We start from the raw sequence: 15734 nt of genomic DNA, 5'->3' as shown, positions 1-15734 counted from the left end.
GGGGAGGAGAGGTGCACGGCGACGTGGGCGGGAACGTCGGCACGCGATTTCCGATCAGGACCAACCCCCTTGTGAGCGCGATGACGTGGCACTAAGCCCCACCACACGCTTCAGCACCTAGAGGGAGCATCAGCGGCGCTGGCCAATGATGTCATCGGTCCTTTAAAGGGCCTCTCTCGATCGTGCGCCAGCAAAGCAAGCACATCAGCAAGGCAAGCCACCGCCAGAATTGGGATCTCCAGCGATCAATCGCTACATTGATGGGAGGTCTTTAAAAAAAAAAAAAAAAAAAAAGATTTGGCAGGCACGTTCGCAGGGGGAAAGGGTTAGAGAGCAACTGCATTTGTCGGTGGGGGGAGACAAAAATCAATAGTAGGAAATTGCTTGTTTGCCTGGGGAGCCAGAGGCAGCCTTGGGGAGAAGGATCACAATGGTGCAGCATTAAGGGGAGTAGGAGGAAAGCAAGCCTAGGAGCCACATGGTAGAATTAATTAAAAAAAAAAAAAAAAAGTAGATCAAGGAGGAGCCAGGCCCCGGGCAGTAAGCAGAAAGGAATGCGGCTGTAGGCCGCCGGTTCAAATCCCCAATTTAAAAAATATATATATTTATAGATGAATAAATAAGGGAACAGAACTAGACAAACATGTTTAATTAAAAATATAAATATATAAAAACAGAGAGGTGGGGCAATAGCTAGGGACGACTTGCCGCCCTCCCCCCCCCACCTGCTCAAATTAAAAAAAAAAAAAAAAGAAGGCGGGGCAGAAGGGTTAGAGAAGGCTGGTGGTAATCGCAGGTATATTAAAAAAAAAAAAAAAAGCTTCTGGTCCTGCCACATACACTCCCGCAAGCACCTCGACAGAGGCAGAACAAACAGGACGCAAACTACGTGCAACGTGTTCAATGGCTGCAAAAGAAAGAAATACAGAGGACAGTACAAATACGGAGAGTATGCGGTGCAAGAAGCGAACAAGAGAGGCAAACAGTGGAAAAAAGGCTCGCGAGGACGAGGTTCCAGTCGAGAGGGGTTACAGCGACCATATCTGCTGAATCACAAGCAAGTGAAGCAACGTCAGCTGCCAGGCACACTACAGAGACAAGGGCGGAAGAGGCAATGGAGTTGGGGCCACAGCAGCACAACTTGGAGAGGGCGACGGCTTCCAAGACACCACACCAGAACCCCTCAAAGGCATGCAGCCACAGGCCAGCCAGAGCAATTATCAAAGGCCTATGGACATCGATGGATACCCGTGTCCACCGAGCGGAGAGCCATCCCCATCGTCATCACGTTGGATGCAAGAACAGCACGGACACGGCAGTCTGCCATACCAGACATAGCAGAACTTCGACAGCGCTAACTGGCATCCAAGAGCGCCATGGGGCCACAGCGTTCCTGGCCCATTCCCAGAACAGAACCAACTGGGGAGGCCATGGGATTATGCAGCATACAACAGAATGAGCAGCCAAAACAAAAACAAAAAAAAAGCTTCTATCAGTCACCTTGGTGGTCCTGGCTGGCACCATCACAAGGAGCCTTTCCTAATCAAGAAGGAGTGCCGGCACATCATACCGCATCACAGGTTAACCCAACTGGACAGAGGTCACTCTGAGTAGACAATGCAAGAGGCGTATCGGAAGCCCATACTAGTGCTCTAGCATCGGGAGGATGTGATAGACTAGTGGCACAGAGCTACAAAGGAACTCAGCAGGAGACACTAAGCACAGACAAAAGAGCAACCACCAGCCAAACAGATCAAGCATTACAGACAGGAGACAGCAACGTGGGTGAATCTGGGGATAAGGACGAGGAGAGAGAGCAGAAGATGGGTTCCGCAGGTGCGGAATACAACATGGCGACAGCTGGTAAAAAATGCAAGGCGAAGCACAAGCGCAGGGCAAGTTCCAGTTGAGACAGTTCTTCCACATCAACTTCAGACTCCACAAGCGGCAGTGACCTGCTACCAACAACTAAGGCAGTTGACAAGGAATCCAGAGGCCCACCCGCACTCACCACCCTATCAGAACTATGGGAAGGGCTGCCCAAGCAACTATGCAAAAGAATTCAAAAAAGAAAATACATAGATATCTATAGTATATTGCATGAACGACGCAGATCCGAGGACAGAAAGAAATTGAAGGACAAATCGGCTCCAATAGAAAAATGAGATGAGGATTCCAAAGAATATCGTTAACTGGATAAAGGCATTTCTTCACATGACAAGCATGGTGGGACATTGTGACCCTTCACAATACAGTCCCATGTTAAGTTACGCAGTCAACATCCTCCAAGCGTACCAAGAGCACAAAGGTTGGGCCTGGCTCAACTATGATGAGAAAATCCGGGACAAAATGGAGAAAAATCAGTTCAGGGCATGGGGAACGCAAGATGTCAGTCTCTGAATACAGCACATGACACACAAAACGGCGGATCAAGGAATACACTCAAGAAACCTAAGAAGGTCATCCCCCAGCAGGCATTCAGCCAGGCAGGCACAGTCACAGGACAACACAGGCTGGCGTTATAACAAAACAGCATGCACATTTAAGCATGCTTGTTCAGCATGCGCGGCTTCGCACCCACTGATGAAGTGCCCAAAAAGACATCTGACAGGGAGTAAGGTTAAAACAACCTGAGAGCCTGCAGTTCGAAAAAGCACTATTACCCATCAAGCTGGAGGCAATGATACCATGGCTGGAACTTTACCCACGCCATCAAAAAAATGCACAGAAGATATGGAGAGGATTTCGGGAAGGATTCATCATTCCATTCCAAGATCAGATAAAGGGAACAAAGATTAGCAACGCATCATCTACAACCCAACATGCATAGTGCAAAAGAAGTTAGAGATCGAATTGGCACTTGGAGGGATGGCAACCGTTCCAGAACAGGTTCCTGTCACCACTGGCAGTCATCCTTAAGAAAGAAAAAGGCAAATTCTGGCTCATTCAGAATTTGTCATACCCCCCAAGAACATCCGTAAATGACAATTGCCCCCTGAGGAGTGCTCAGAGCAGTATGCATCCTTTGATTCGGCAGTGGCGTTGCTCAGAACATGCAGCATGGGGGGCTCTTATGGCAAAAGCTGACATAGAATCGGCCTTCAGACTCCTTCCAGTACACCCAGGAAGTTTCCCTGTACTGGGGCTCGCATTCAGGAAGCAATATTACTTTGATAAATGCATGCCTATGGGATGTTCAGCCTCATGTGCGTATTTCAAGCTATTTAGCTCAATTTTGCACTGGGTTACAGCGCAAGAAAAACAAAAAACAGCGTCAGACATTATTCACTATTTAGACGACTTCTTATTCGTGGGGCAAAGAGATTCAAACACCTGCTACCACCTGATAAGAGAATTCCAGTCCATCACCAAGGATTGCGGAGTTCCTTTGGTGCACAGCAAGACCGAAGGTCTGGCAACGATCATTTCCTTCCTTGGCATCGATCTGGATTCCAACAAGTTGGTAGCCAGGCTCCCCGAAGAAAAAGGTAAAAAACTCCGCAGTTTAATACAGCAAGCAGCATCATCAAAAAATGTAATGCTACGAGTTGCACAATCCACCCTGGGAACCTTGAACTTTGCATGTCGGGTTATTCCCATGGGAGAACCTTCATGAGAAGACTAGCAGCAGCCACATCATTTCTTAAGAAGTTTCAAAGGATATACACACGGATTTTAAGGTACTAATAGTGGACGAAGCAGGGACACCCATGCGGCACACCTATGGAGGATTGGTCTGCAACCACCTTAGAGTTAGTAAGCAGATCGGTGGCACCATCTACATGGACATCATACAGCCGGAGCTATGACTACATGACTGAGTTCCTGAGAGAAAGCGATGGAGGTAAGGCCACGTTACCGATGTCAATCATCAAATATGTCGCCACGGCGAAAGAGAACAGTGTATCTAGGAATGCCACGATAAAACACCTGGCTGGCCTGTCATTCCTTTTAAAGTGCGTGGGTGGCGTAACCCCAATAAGTCCATCATTCTGAAGAAGATGACAGGAGGTCAAGGAAAGTAGGGCCTACGATCAAGACTCCCCATTACACACAACATGAGGAGGATGTTCTGGACCGTATTAGCATAGAGTTGCATGGCTAAGTTTGAAACTGAGCTATTTCATCTGGCCTTCTCACTCACTTTCTTTGGAGCATTGAGCGTGAGCGAATTGGCTGCTGCCAACAAAGAGGACACAGGAAACAGGGGATTACTTAGGAGGAACGTGTTGGATGCCAGAGGCGTAACCATCACCATACACAAGTCCAAGCAGGAAGAGGAGCCACGCTGTTGCTAAGCATGTGGCAGGGTGCAACACGATACACAACACAGAAAAGTAGTTGGCAGTGTGGACAGATGGGGAGATGCACCTGTTGATTCATGCAGAGCCCCCTTAACCAGATATCAATTTGCAGTGGTACTTAAAGCAACAGTTATGAAAATGAATTTGGACACAAAGAAATTCACCACGCACTCTTTCAGAATTGGTGCAGCTACAAGCGTGGCACAAACTGGACTTCAACCAGCCACGATGAAGAGAATTGGATGATGGCAATCCAATGTGGTCAATATGATGGACCTTATGGTCTAGTGGTGAGGATATGTGGTTTGTATCTAGGCAGTCTGGGTTTGATTCCCAGTGTGGGGTAATCCATGGAAATTTCTCTTTGGATAAAGAGACCACCAAAATTCTTAGTTATATCTTCCAGATCTGCCGCGGGCTAAGCGTTTAGCTTGGATCATTGGTCACTACTGTACACGGTGGGCCGCTATGTCACTCCTATATATGGTGGGCCGCTAAGAGACCACACAGACAACCCTTTGGACCACACTTAGGACTGGCACTGCAAAGGTGGGTCGTCACATGGATGGGAAAGCCTGGCACGCATTGGGAACAGTTATGGCCCCCACTTCGGTGCCTGAGGGACTCGAGGGCTGCTCCGGAGGTGGTAATAATACATCAGGGGAAAGGACCTGTGCTCATTGATAGTTACAACATATTTAATAATGCTCTACGGGATGTCATTGGGGCATAGTATGACAAAGGAAAAAGACACAGGCCGCAGCTTATTCATTAGTTGGGGGGACATGAGGCAAGAGTCCTTCCTACCTAGAGTCTTGGCGGTTACCCCGGCCGGTTGGGCATATTGCAAGTGGTGCCAGTGACATCGCAGAACAGTGTGGTAGTCGATCAGTGCCTTGGGTGGCACAAAAAGGTGGGGGCGCGGTATGTGCCGATGGTCGGGGCCCCCTTGCTTGGGGACAAGGCGGGGGACCCATGGAGTAAGACTGCCATGCTTAGTACCTACAGCGGGCAGTAGTGGAGACATCATACTGGCTCGGGTACCCAGGGAAGTTTTTCATGATGTCTTAAATAAAAGCTGCAGCCTTATACCAACGACAGTTTCTGCGTTTTCCATGTTTAAAAAAACAAATGTATAACTTTGTCTACGGTACGGTAAGGGGCCAGAAGGTAGGGACGACGGTCATGTGGGTAAAGTGGCAGCTGCTAGCGTTAATATAGCACCTAACATAATAATGCACACAAACTAACCCATACAAAGTTAAATCTATATTATGGAACACACTCAAACAGTAAGAACCCTATCTATAAAAAGGCAACACTACAAATATTTAACAAGGCCCTAAACACTAATACACCTCCTATTAGGAAAACAGAATAAGCCAAGCTGCTATAGATCCCCATTCAGAAATAATTGTAAACCTATACTATTAAATGTTACAAAATAGCTGATCAGAATAACATCCAACAATTAAAAACTCAAATTATTAAAAATTGTCCAGATATCAAAATATTTCAAAACAGCAGACATCACAGAATACCCAATAATTAAAATGGCAGTCGATCAAGAAAAATAAACTTAAAAAGTCACCTTACTTACCCTCTCCAGCAACTCTCCTACTCCTTTCCCTTGCAGGCCAATAGCACACACCAGAAGCAGCAAGGGCTGCTGAAGCTCTGTCCTCACAGTCCTTTCCCTTAGAGCCCAAAACACAGTCTCTGTCTCACACAGACCAGTAACCTCCATAACTAGTCTCACACACACACACACACACATACCAGTCACCTCCCTGACCAGTCTCTATCTCTCTCACACACATGCACATATATACACACCAGACATCTTCCTGACCAGTTTGTCTCGCTCTCTCACAGAAACACATCACCTCTGACCAGTCTCTCAATCGCACACAAATGCTCTTGCTTCCATTCTACCACTGGCACACACAAAGCTGCCACTCATGCACCCATTTTACTACCACAGGCACACACAAAGCTGCGGTTATGTTTTTTTGTATAGATGTGAAACCTGGGTTGAGATGAGAGATGTCTCCGCCCACAGGGGGGAGCCTTGTGGGCCTCATCGTCGATGGGCGTGGTCTCAGCAACGTAGGACACAGCTGTATGATAGACTTTATTATGAAGGAAGGAAAAGCAATCCTGCAGAGTGGGGACCGCAAATAAGTTCAGTTCTGAGCAATGGGTATGCCCAGGGTGATACCACAAATGAGAAGATCCGGTAGTGGCCCGCAGAGCAGGGTACGCCAGGAGGTCCCTTCAGTCGAGTAGATATTACCTCAGAAGTGCAGATCCGGTAGTGGCCAGCAAAGCAGGATACGCCGAAGATGACTGTACTGGAGGTGATGATGAACCAGTCTGAGGTGTAGGAATCCAGAAGTGGATCTCGTAGTTGGTATGGCAATACCCTGTGGCACAGGGTGTACTGGAACAACTTCTAATGAAGAGGAACGGTAGTGGCCCGAGGCACAGGGTACACCGCAGAGAAGCTTCAGTATAGCTATCTCTGAAGTCTGTAGAAAGGTACTCACAGTGGAAGTTCCAGGAGAGTGACCCGAGAAGCGGGTCAGGTCCTAGTCAAAGGTAGGAAGGCCCTCCCAGGAGCGGATAGCCAGGAACTGTTAGTGTTCGTGGTAGTTGTGGGTGGATCCTTGGGCTGGTGGCAGATGACCACACCCCCGGGAAAAATCCCGAGAGGGACCACCGGTCAGGCTCAGAGTATGGAGACAGACACATACTAGTTCTTTTATTAAACAGTATATGGAACCACCAGAGGTGGCAGTAGTGAGCTGGAAGTGCCCGGCTGGGCTGTAGTCCCTCAGATACTGGAACAGCGATCCTGGATAACTGAGCTGTAGAGAAACTGAATATAGTGTGTAGGCAGAGTATGCAGAGTTCAGGAACAGAACCTTGATGGTAACACTCACACAATAGTCTCTTAGAAGCAGCCCAGGAGCTGGAATGAAGCAGGCCCTCGAGGAGCGAGTACCTGGTTCCAGGGAACGCTCTGAGAGTGTGATGGTAACTCACTGGTGGTGTAGGCAGCGATGACTTCCTGGCAGAAGTAGTATTCAGTAGCAAGAGGTGTTTAAAATTATGAGAGGTCTAGAATGGGTAGATGTGAACCAGTTATTTACTCTTTCGGATAATAGAAAGACTAGGGGGCACTCCATGAAGTTAGCATGTGGCACATTTAAAACTAAATCGGAGAAAGTTCTTTTTCACTCAACACACAATTAAACTCTGGAATTTGTTGCCAGAGGATGTGGTTAGTGCAGTTAGTGTAGCTGTGTTTAAAAAAGGATTGGATAAGTTCTTGGAGGAGAAGTCCATTACCTGCTATTAATTAGAAAATAGCCACTGCTATTACTAGCAAAAGTAACATGGAATAGACTTGGTTTTTGGGTACTTGCCAGGTTCTTATGGCCTGGATTGGCCACTGTTGGAAACAGGATGCTGGGCTTGATGGACCCTTGGTCTGACCCAGTATGGCATGTTCTTATGTAAGTCCGGGAACGTGGGCCCTCGAGGAGTGAGTACCGAATCCAGACTGCAATCTGGAAAGCAAAAAGAAAGCGAGGCCCCCGAGGAGCGGGTACCCCTGGTAAGTCTGAGGAGGCAGAGTAGCAAGGTATGCGGAGAGCGAATCCCATCTGCCAATACCTGGAGGAAAGCCCTTGCTAACTCCATACGTTAGCGATTTCAGAGACCTTAAATATCCGGGGAAGATGACGTCACTTCAGGGGGACGCCCCTGAGGTTCGTGCCACTGCTGGTACTTGGGGCCGCGCCACGCGCGTGCCCTTAGGCTGCTGGGAAACACGACGGAGTGCAGCATCTAGCCGGTCCGGGGACGCCGGAGAACGGCACGATGACGCCGCGGCAGCCGGACTTCCAACAGGCAAAGAGGGAGTCGCCAAAGAGGTAAGGTGGGCGTAGTGGAGACGTCAGGCAGCGACGGTCGCAACAGGAAAGTGGAAGGGCCCCCGAAGAGCTGGTACCCAGAGCATCCACACACCATGAACATGTCTGGAATAGGAAGTCCAAGAATGGAGCGGATTCAGCAACGAGGAAACTCCTTGCTAACTCGTAATAGCAGAGGGCCAGTCAGCTTAAGTACAGCAGCGAGTTGATGTCATCGGGAGGGGACGCCCCCGAGGTTCCCGCCATGATGTGTACAAAGGAGGCCCGCGCACGCCTTAGGTGATTCCGGAGACAAGATGGTGGTCAGCAGCGCCCACGCCATCTCAGGGACGCCAAGGAGGTCAGTGTTGGTTAACAGAGGCCGCCATTCTTCCTAGGATTGAAGGTGCAGGGAAAAAGGAGGTAAGCATGAGAGGTCACAGCTGTCTGCGACCGACGGGCGTAACAACTGCCACTCACGCACCCATTCTACCACAGGCACACACGAAGCTGCCACTCACGCACCCATTCTACCACAGGCACACACGAAGCTGCCACTCACGCACCCATTCTACCACAGGCACACACGAAGCTGCCACTCACGCACACAAGCTCACATGGAACCTCTTCTCATTGTTTGGCCCAATAAGCCTGGCCTCCGCTTATCAGCCACCGCTGGCCTGGCCTCTGGCAGCAGTGCACAGCATCTCTCTGCAGGATTATCTGGGGGGAAGGGGGGGCGGGTTTAATTCGGAGATTGGTCGGTGGAGATCTGACGCATTTGAGAGCTATGTCCATCCAGGGCCTATCTAATTTGAGAGCAGTATCTAATTATTTTTTGTTTCTAGATGCTGCATGTATGCGGAATTGTGCATGGATTGTTGGACATTCCTATGTTATTTGGGCGTACAGACACACATGTGGATGTCCTTATGGGCCTCAATTGGACTTAACTCGTCGAGGCATGCTGTTTCGTTTGTTGGGTCGCAGGGGAATGCTATGGGATGAATTGATTCCATGTCTATGACATGGATTAGAGCTGTTTGGTCAGCCACAAATGCTGATCATTCACTTAGGGGGTAATGATTGTGGGAAAATGTCAGGACACAAATTTATCAGCATGGTGTACGGAAAGATTTAATGTTCATATCTATTTTGTTACCTGCTGCTAGAATATGCTGGTCTGACATTAAAGCAAGGCCTGCTGAAATTAATAATTTAATATGACGCAAAGAGTTGGGCTATAGCTAACCAACAGATTGGGTCTTGGCTAAATCTTTTGGGTGGCTGTCACATCCGCCATGAATGGTCCTGGGATTTCGAGCAAGGTTTCTTCAGTAGAGATAGGGTCCACTTATCATTCATTGGGTTAGACCTATTTCTTAATTCATTTCAGGAGGCCTTGGAAAAATGTTGTTAGGAATCCTGGCCGTATCTTTGGGGGTCACAAAGTATTTCATATCTGTGTCTGCACTGGGTGGCCCAAGCCAGTTGGGATTCAGCTTTACTTAATTTGCTGCTGATTTGACTGTTGTCATGTCTTGACTTATGAGAACAACTGAGTGCAGTTGTCTACGTCGGGCTTCTTGCTGGGTGGTGGTGGGGGTCGTGATAATGAGTACAAGGCATTATGGAACTTGCTAGCCGGGTGGCTGATGATCACCTTGCTGGGTGGTGGCAGATGGTTACCGGGAGTTACCTAAGTTAGTTTATTCTGGGCTCGGGCACCTTTTTGTGTTATGTAATAAAGCTGCGGCCTTGTTTGATTCCAATTTGTAGCCATGTTTTTATTGACTTTGAAAAAGGGCGGATGCGGAGTAAGTTTGTGTCCTGGCTACCCATATTAATAGTTTTAAAAAGGGAGACTGACAGAAAAACTGAATGAATTGTGTCTTGGTCTTTACCAAAAAGAATGTTGGGAACATAGCCACACCAGAAACATTCTTTGCAAGTGATGATTCTGAACAAATACAATTCTCTTTGATACTGTATGATGTACTAAATCAAACTGACAAACTAAAGAGTAACAAAACGCTAGGACTGGATAGTATCCATCCCAGAGTCCTGAAAGAATGCTATACCATCAGATGAAAAAAATGGGAATAGTCGGAAGTGTTCTAAAATGGTTCTCCTCCTTCCTAGCAGATAGGACATTCCAGGTCAAACTGGGCAACAACATATCTCACACACTCCATATCGATACAGGGCTCAGCGCTCTCAGCAACACTTTTCAACACTTGTATGCTTCCTCTGTGTACACTATTAACAAAACTAGAAATCAACTTCTTATAAGTAGATGACATACAGTTCTACATTCCATTCTCCAAATCAACTGAAAACACAGCATCAACCATCGCATCATACATGAAGGCAATACAGCAAGAACTGTCGCAGCTTAAACTAACTCTAAACACAAAAAAAATAACTAAAATCGTATGGCTAAGGAGAAACTCACCTGTAGGTAATCTGCCACCTCTAGACCTGGGTAACTTTCACATTACCCCCTCCAAACAAGTAAGAGACCTAGGAATACAGATGCATGAGAACATCACAATGAAAAATCACATAAATTAAAACAGGATACTGCAAATTTTACATCAGCTAAAACCTCTAACATTCCAGGACTTCCACACTGTTTTACAAAAATTAATATTCTCAAACAGTGATTACCGCAATTCCCTATTACTAGGCCTATCGTTGGGACTTTTAAAACCACTACAATTACTACAAAATGCCTCAGCAAACCTTTTATTAGGAACAAAGAAATCTGATCACATCACTCCCTCACTGATAGCTCTACACTGGCTGCCAGTACAATCCAGAATCCATTATAAAGTACTAACAGTAAATTTTATCATCAATAACAGAAACCCCTGCTTATTTGGCATGAATCTCCATCCATACATACCACAGCGAACTCTAAGATCGCAAAATAAAGGACTATTGACTGTTCCAACGACACGATGTACTCATCGAACACAAATAAGAGACCAAATGTTTTCCATAGCAGGACCCAGGTTTTGGAATTCTCTAATAGACAGAAAGAACTTCAAACGTGAACTGAAAACCTGGCTCTTCAAAAATGCACATGATCTAACATAAAATACCAATGTGCAGAAAACTACAGGATTATAAGCATTGTTAATATTAGAAGAATGAACAAGTACTGAGTGATGTAAAGTGCATTATGACAACTCTATGACTAACATATGAAGGCTATTTAAATAGAAATTATGTATTTCAAATGACCTTCCTAGCCCTCTAGTTAACATGTTTTACATGTTGTTTATACCTAGAATATGAATGTTGCTTTTGTAAACCATTGTGATCTTCTTTTGGAACGACTGTATAAAAAATACATAAATAAATAAAACATGAAATTGCAAACCTGTTGATAGTAATCTGTAACCTATCATTTAAAACAGCCAAAATACCTCAAGACTGGAGGATGGCCGATGTAATGACAAATCTTTAGAAAGGGTTCCAGGGGTAAACTGGGAAACTATAGACCAATGAGCCTGACATTGGTGCCAGGCATAGTGGTAGAAGCTAGTCTGAAGGAAAAAAAAAAAAAAAAAAAAAGTACTGACAATACAAATAGACATGGCTTAATATGGAAGAGTCAACATGGTTTTAGGAAAGGGAAGACTTGCCTTACAAATCTATTGGATTTTTTTTTTTGAGGATGTAAACAAACGTAGATAAAAGGCAAGCAGACTGATATACCGTAGTATATTTGCATTTTCAGAAAGGATTTCACAAGTCTCACATGAAAGCCTCCTCAAAAAATTAAACAGCCATGGGACAGAAGGCAGTGTCCTGTTGTGGATTGGTAAATGTTTCCTGTCTTTTAATCAAAAGGTAAAATTAAAAGATCAGTTTTCCAAATGAAGAAATGTCATTAGTGGAGTACCAGAGGGACTGGTACTATTACCTGCGTTATTTAACATTCACAAATGACCTGGAAAAGGAAACGACAGAGGTAATAAAATTTGCATGTGAAACAATTATTCAAAGTTGTTAAAAGAGCAGCAGATTGTATGAATTTTGCAGAAGGACCTTGTGAAAATAGGAGACTAAGCATTTGAATGGAAGATTAAATTTAAAGTGGAAAAGGGTAAAGTGATGTATATAAAGAAAAATAATCCCAACTACAGGTACATTATGCTGAGTTCCATATTGGGAGTCACTACCCAAGAAAACATAGCAACATACTAATGACGACTGAAAAGGACCAAATAATCTATCCAGTTTGCCCAGTAAGCTTCTTATAGTAGTAACTGCCGCTCCATGCAGGTTACCCCCAAGCCTTATGTTAAGGATAGTATTATTAAAAATCAAAACCAAATAACTGCCAAACTCATAACAAAATTATCCCTAGCAACATTTTTATGAGGCGAGCAGCCTTCTTGATAATTCAGACAATGCTGCTTGAACATGCTTTGCTTTCAGACTTGGCCATAGAAGCAATCCTGAGTTTTTCTTCCTGAATGCCAAAGTATCGGTGTCCTAGACCATAAAAGTCGGGGCCCAGCATTGGTTTTCATCTGAATCCAATTCCCCCCCCCCCCCCGAGTCAATGCTGAGAGTGATGCTGCAGTTGTGTCAAAATCATATATGTTAATTGGTTAAGAATTGTAATCCCCATATGACAAAATCACGTATGCTAAGTGGTTAAGGATAGTAATCCCCATGTCTTCTTTTAGGGGTAGCAGCTCCAGTTAGAACTTAACATCAAAGATGCCGCCATACTGGATCAGACCAAGAGTCCATCAAGCCCAGCATCCTGTTTCCAAAAATGGCCAATCCAGGCTACAAGAACCTGGCAAGTACCCAAAACATTAGGTAGATCCCATGCTAATGCCGGCTATTCCTTAAGTCAACTTGATTAATAGCACTTAATGGACTTCTCCTCCAAGTTTTCCAAACCTTTTTTAAACCCAGCTTCACTAACTGCCCTAACCACATCCTCCAGGGATCCTCAGTGGTTATCCCATGCCCTTTTGCATCACAACCTCTTCCAGAAGGGCATTCCAAGCATACACCACCCTCTCCATGAAAATATATTTCCTGATCTTGGCTCTGAGTCGTCCCCTCTGGATTTCATTTCATGACCCCTAGTTCTACCATTTGCTTTCCAATGGAGAAGTTTCAAAGATCACACATCATTAAAACCTTTCAGGTATCTGAAGGTCTGTATCAAATCTCTCCTGCACCTCTTCAGATCTTTTAGCCTCTCCTCATAAGTCTTCAGATACAGACCTTCTCTTAACTGCCTCCATCCAGTCCCTATCCTTTTTGAGGTACGTCTCCAAAACTGAACACAGTATTTCAATGAGGCCTCACTGAGGACCTGAACAAGGGCATTATTGCCTCTTTTTTCCTGTTGGTTATTCTTCTCTCTATGCAGCCCAGCATACCTCTGGCTTTATCCACTATCTGGTCACATTGCTTTGATGCTTTTAGATCTCCAGGTACTATCATCCTGAGGTCCCAGTCACGGTCTGTGCACATACATTTCACCCTTTATCACATATGGTTCAAGTGAATTTACAGCACCCCAAGTGCCTGAGCCTGCACTTCTTGGCACTGAACCTAGCTGCCAAACCTTCAACCACTCTTCAAGCTTTATTAAATTGTTTTTCATTCTCTCTACTCCTTCAGGTGCATCCACTCTGTTGCAGATCTTAGTATTATCTGCAAAAAGACAAACTTTTCCCTCTAACCCCTCTGCAATGTCATTCACGAAGACATTGAACAGAACCAATCCCAAAACTGATCCTTGAGGGACTCCACTTAACACTGTTCTCTCTTCAGAGTAGGGTTCATTTACCATTACCCACTGTCTGTCAGTCAACCAATTTGTAATCCAGTCCATTATGGCACACACTCCTAGCCCTCTCATTTTATTTACCAGCCTTCTATGCAGGACTGATTCAAAATCTTTGTTAAAAATCCAAGTAAGCTCCATTGAGTGCTCTTCCTTGATCTAATTCTCTAGTCACAAAATCAAATTAATTTGACAGGCCCTTCCTCTGGTGACACCATGCTGCCTTGGAACATGCAATCCCCCAGACTGTAGATAGTTCACTATCCTATGTTTCGGCAGTCTCCATTAATTTTCACACTACTGAGATAAGGCTTACCAGCCTGTAGTTTCTGGTATCCTCCCTACTACCTTTGAGAATCTGGCCCACAATTTCTCTTCTCCTATGTTATAACCCTATTTCCGTTTCCAAGGATCTATTAAATCTTTCAGCAGACCTGCCAGCATATCTCTGAGCTCCCTTAGTTTCCTGGGATAAACCTCATCCAACCCATGGCCTTGTCCACTTTCAATTTTTCTGGTTCTTCCCATACATTCACTTCTGTAAATAGGGTTGCATCAAGCCTACTCTCAGTTGTGCTTTTGTCAAGCTTTTTATTAACTTGATAAATAGTTGATTTTTAAACTTAGTAAATATATTTGCAAACAGTGTAGTGTTCAAAAACAAACAAAATTAATGGTTTTCAATTAAAAAAAATTAACTTTTTTTGGATAGTCAAGAGATGTGAATCTTTATGCAAATATGCCATATTATTGCCACTCAATTTGCTAAATCTTGCCTCAGAATCTTGAAAAAAATCTGCTACTGGAAATCGGGGGCTCTGACCATGAGAAACGATTGGACAGTAAATATAGCAAGACAAGATAGAAATAAATAAATAAATAAAAAACCAAGAGACCAATTTAAAACAGTGAGGCCGTAATTGAGAAAAACTAAAAACCAGGTGGGAAGAGGAAACTTTAATTAAAGCTATAAACTGTCCCCGCCACAATTCAAGAAGTATTAAAAACACTGGTAATAAACTTGACAAACTGAACTCTTACACTACATACCCTGGTTTAAGAATAAAGTTAATGCAGGATATGTGCAAAACAAACCCTGTCTAAGAAAGTCAAGAAAAATACTAGAGATATTAAAAAAAAAAAAAAATAGAGAGCCATCGCTAAATGAGCAGCACTTCCATGTAACAGCGGCCAATGCGAAGCCTACAGTACATGGTCGTTAAAAAAAATGTTACGGTTCTGCAGTCGGATAATTAACAGGGGCGTCCCCTTTCGGCAGGCCACTTACCTAAGAACCGGCCACAGGCCCCTTGCCGTGCCCGGTGGCTCCTCTCCTCCAGCCTTGCTACTTGCCCCTAAACCAGCGCCACAGGCATGGGGGTGAAACTCAGCCTACCCCTACGCCACCTGCTTACCACTTCCGGTCCCGTGCAAAGCCGGCGCCCCTGGATCCAACCCGCCTAGTCCGACCCATCAACAGCCGAGCGATCAGGCAGCACTAATCAACTGGCCAAGCGCTCCAACCACCATTCTTTCACTTTTCAGAGGATTCAGGGACAGAGACGTAGCTTGAAACGTCGATACCTTGGGGCGGAGCATGTGCCTTGGCAATGACCATGTTGTGGTTGGCAAAAATATTGCATAGCGTGACAACTGTGCGTTTCTAAAATGCAGCGTTTT

At 45.2% G+C, this 15734-nt stretch overlaps 1 protein-coding gene across 7 annotated transcripts in view; it reads right to left on the bottom strand.

Moving 5' to 3' along the window:
- PIKFYVE (phosphoinositide kinase, FYVE-type zinc finger containing) overlaps positions 1 to 15522 on the bottom strand; it is a 404626-nt gene extending 389104 nt beyond the window's left edge. For 4 of the 7 annotated variants that reach the window (XM_029606384.1, XM_029606389.1, XM_029606390.1 and 1 more), the window contains exons 1-2: positions 15343 to 15522; positions 10680 to 10747 (exon numbers count right to left, since the gene is read on the bottom strand). The gene's annotated coding sequence lies outside the window, so the exon portion shown is untranslated. The remainder of the gene's footprint in view (positions 1 to 10679; positions 10748 to 15342) is intronic. The other 3 variants (XM_029606385.1, XM_029606387.1, XM_029606388.1) reach the window with 1 other exon arrangement.
- Between the last annotated feature and the right edge of the window lie 212 nt (positions 15523 to 15734).

The sequence above is a fragment of the Rhinatrema bivittatum genome, chromosome 6, assembly GCF_901001135.1.
Source record: "Rhinatrema bivittatum chromosome 6, aRhiBiv1.1, whole genome shotgun sequence".
Classification (NCBI taxonomy): domain Eukaryota; kingdom Metazoa; phylum Chordata; class Amphibia; order Gymnophiona; family Rhinatrematidae; genus Rhinatrema; species Rhinatrema bivittatum.
The sequence above is the reverse complement of the archived record's forward strand: the minus strand, read 5'-3'. Positions and strand labels throughout refer to the sequence as shown.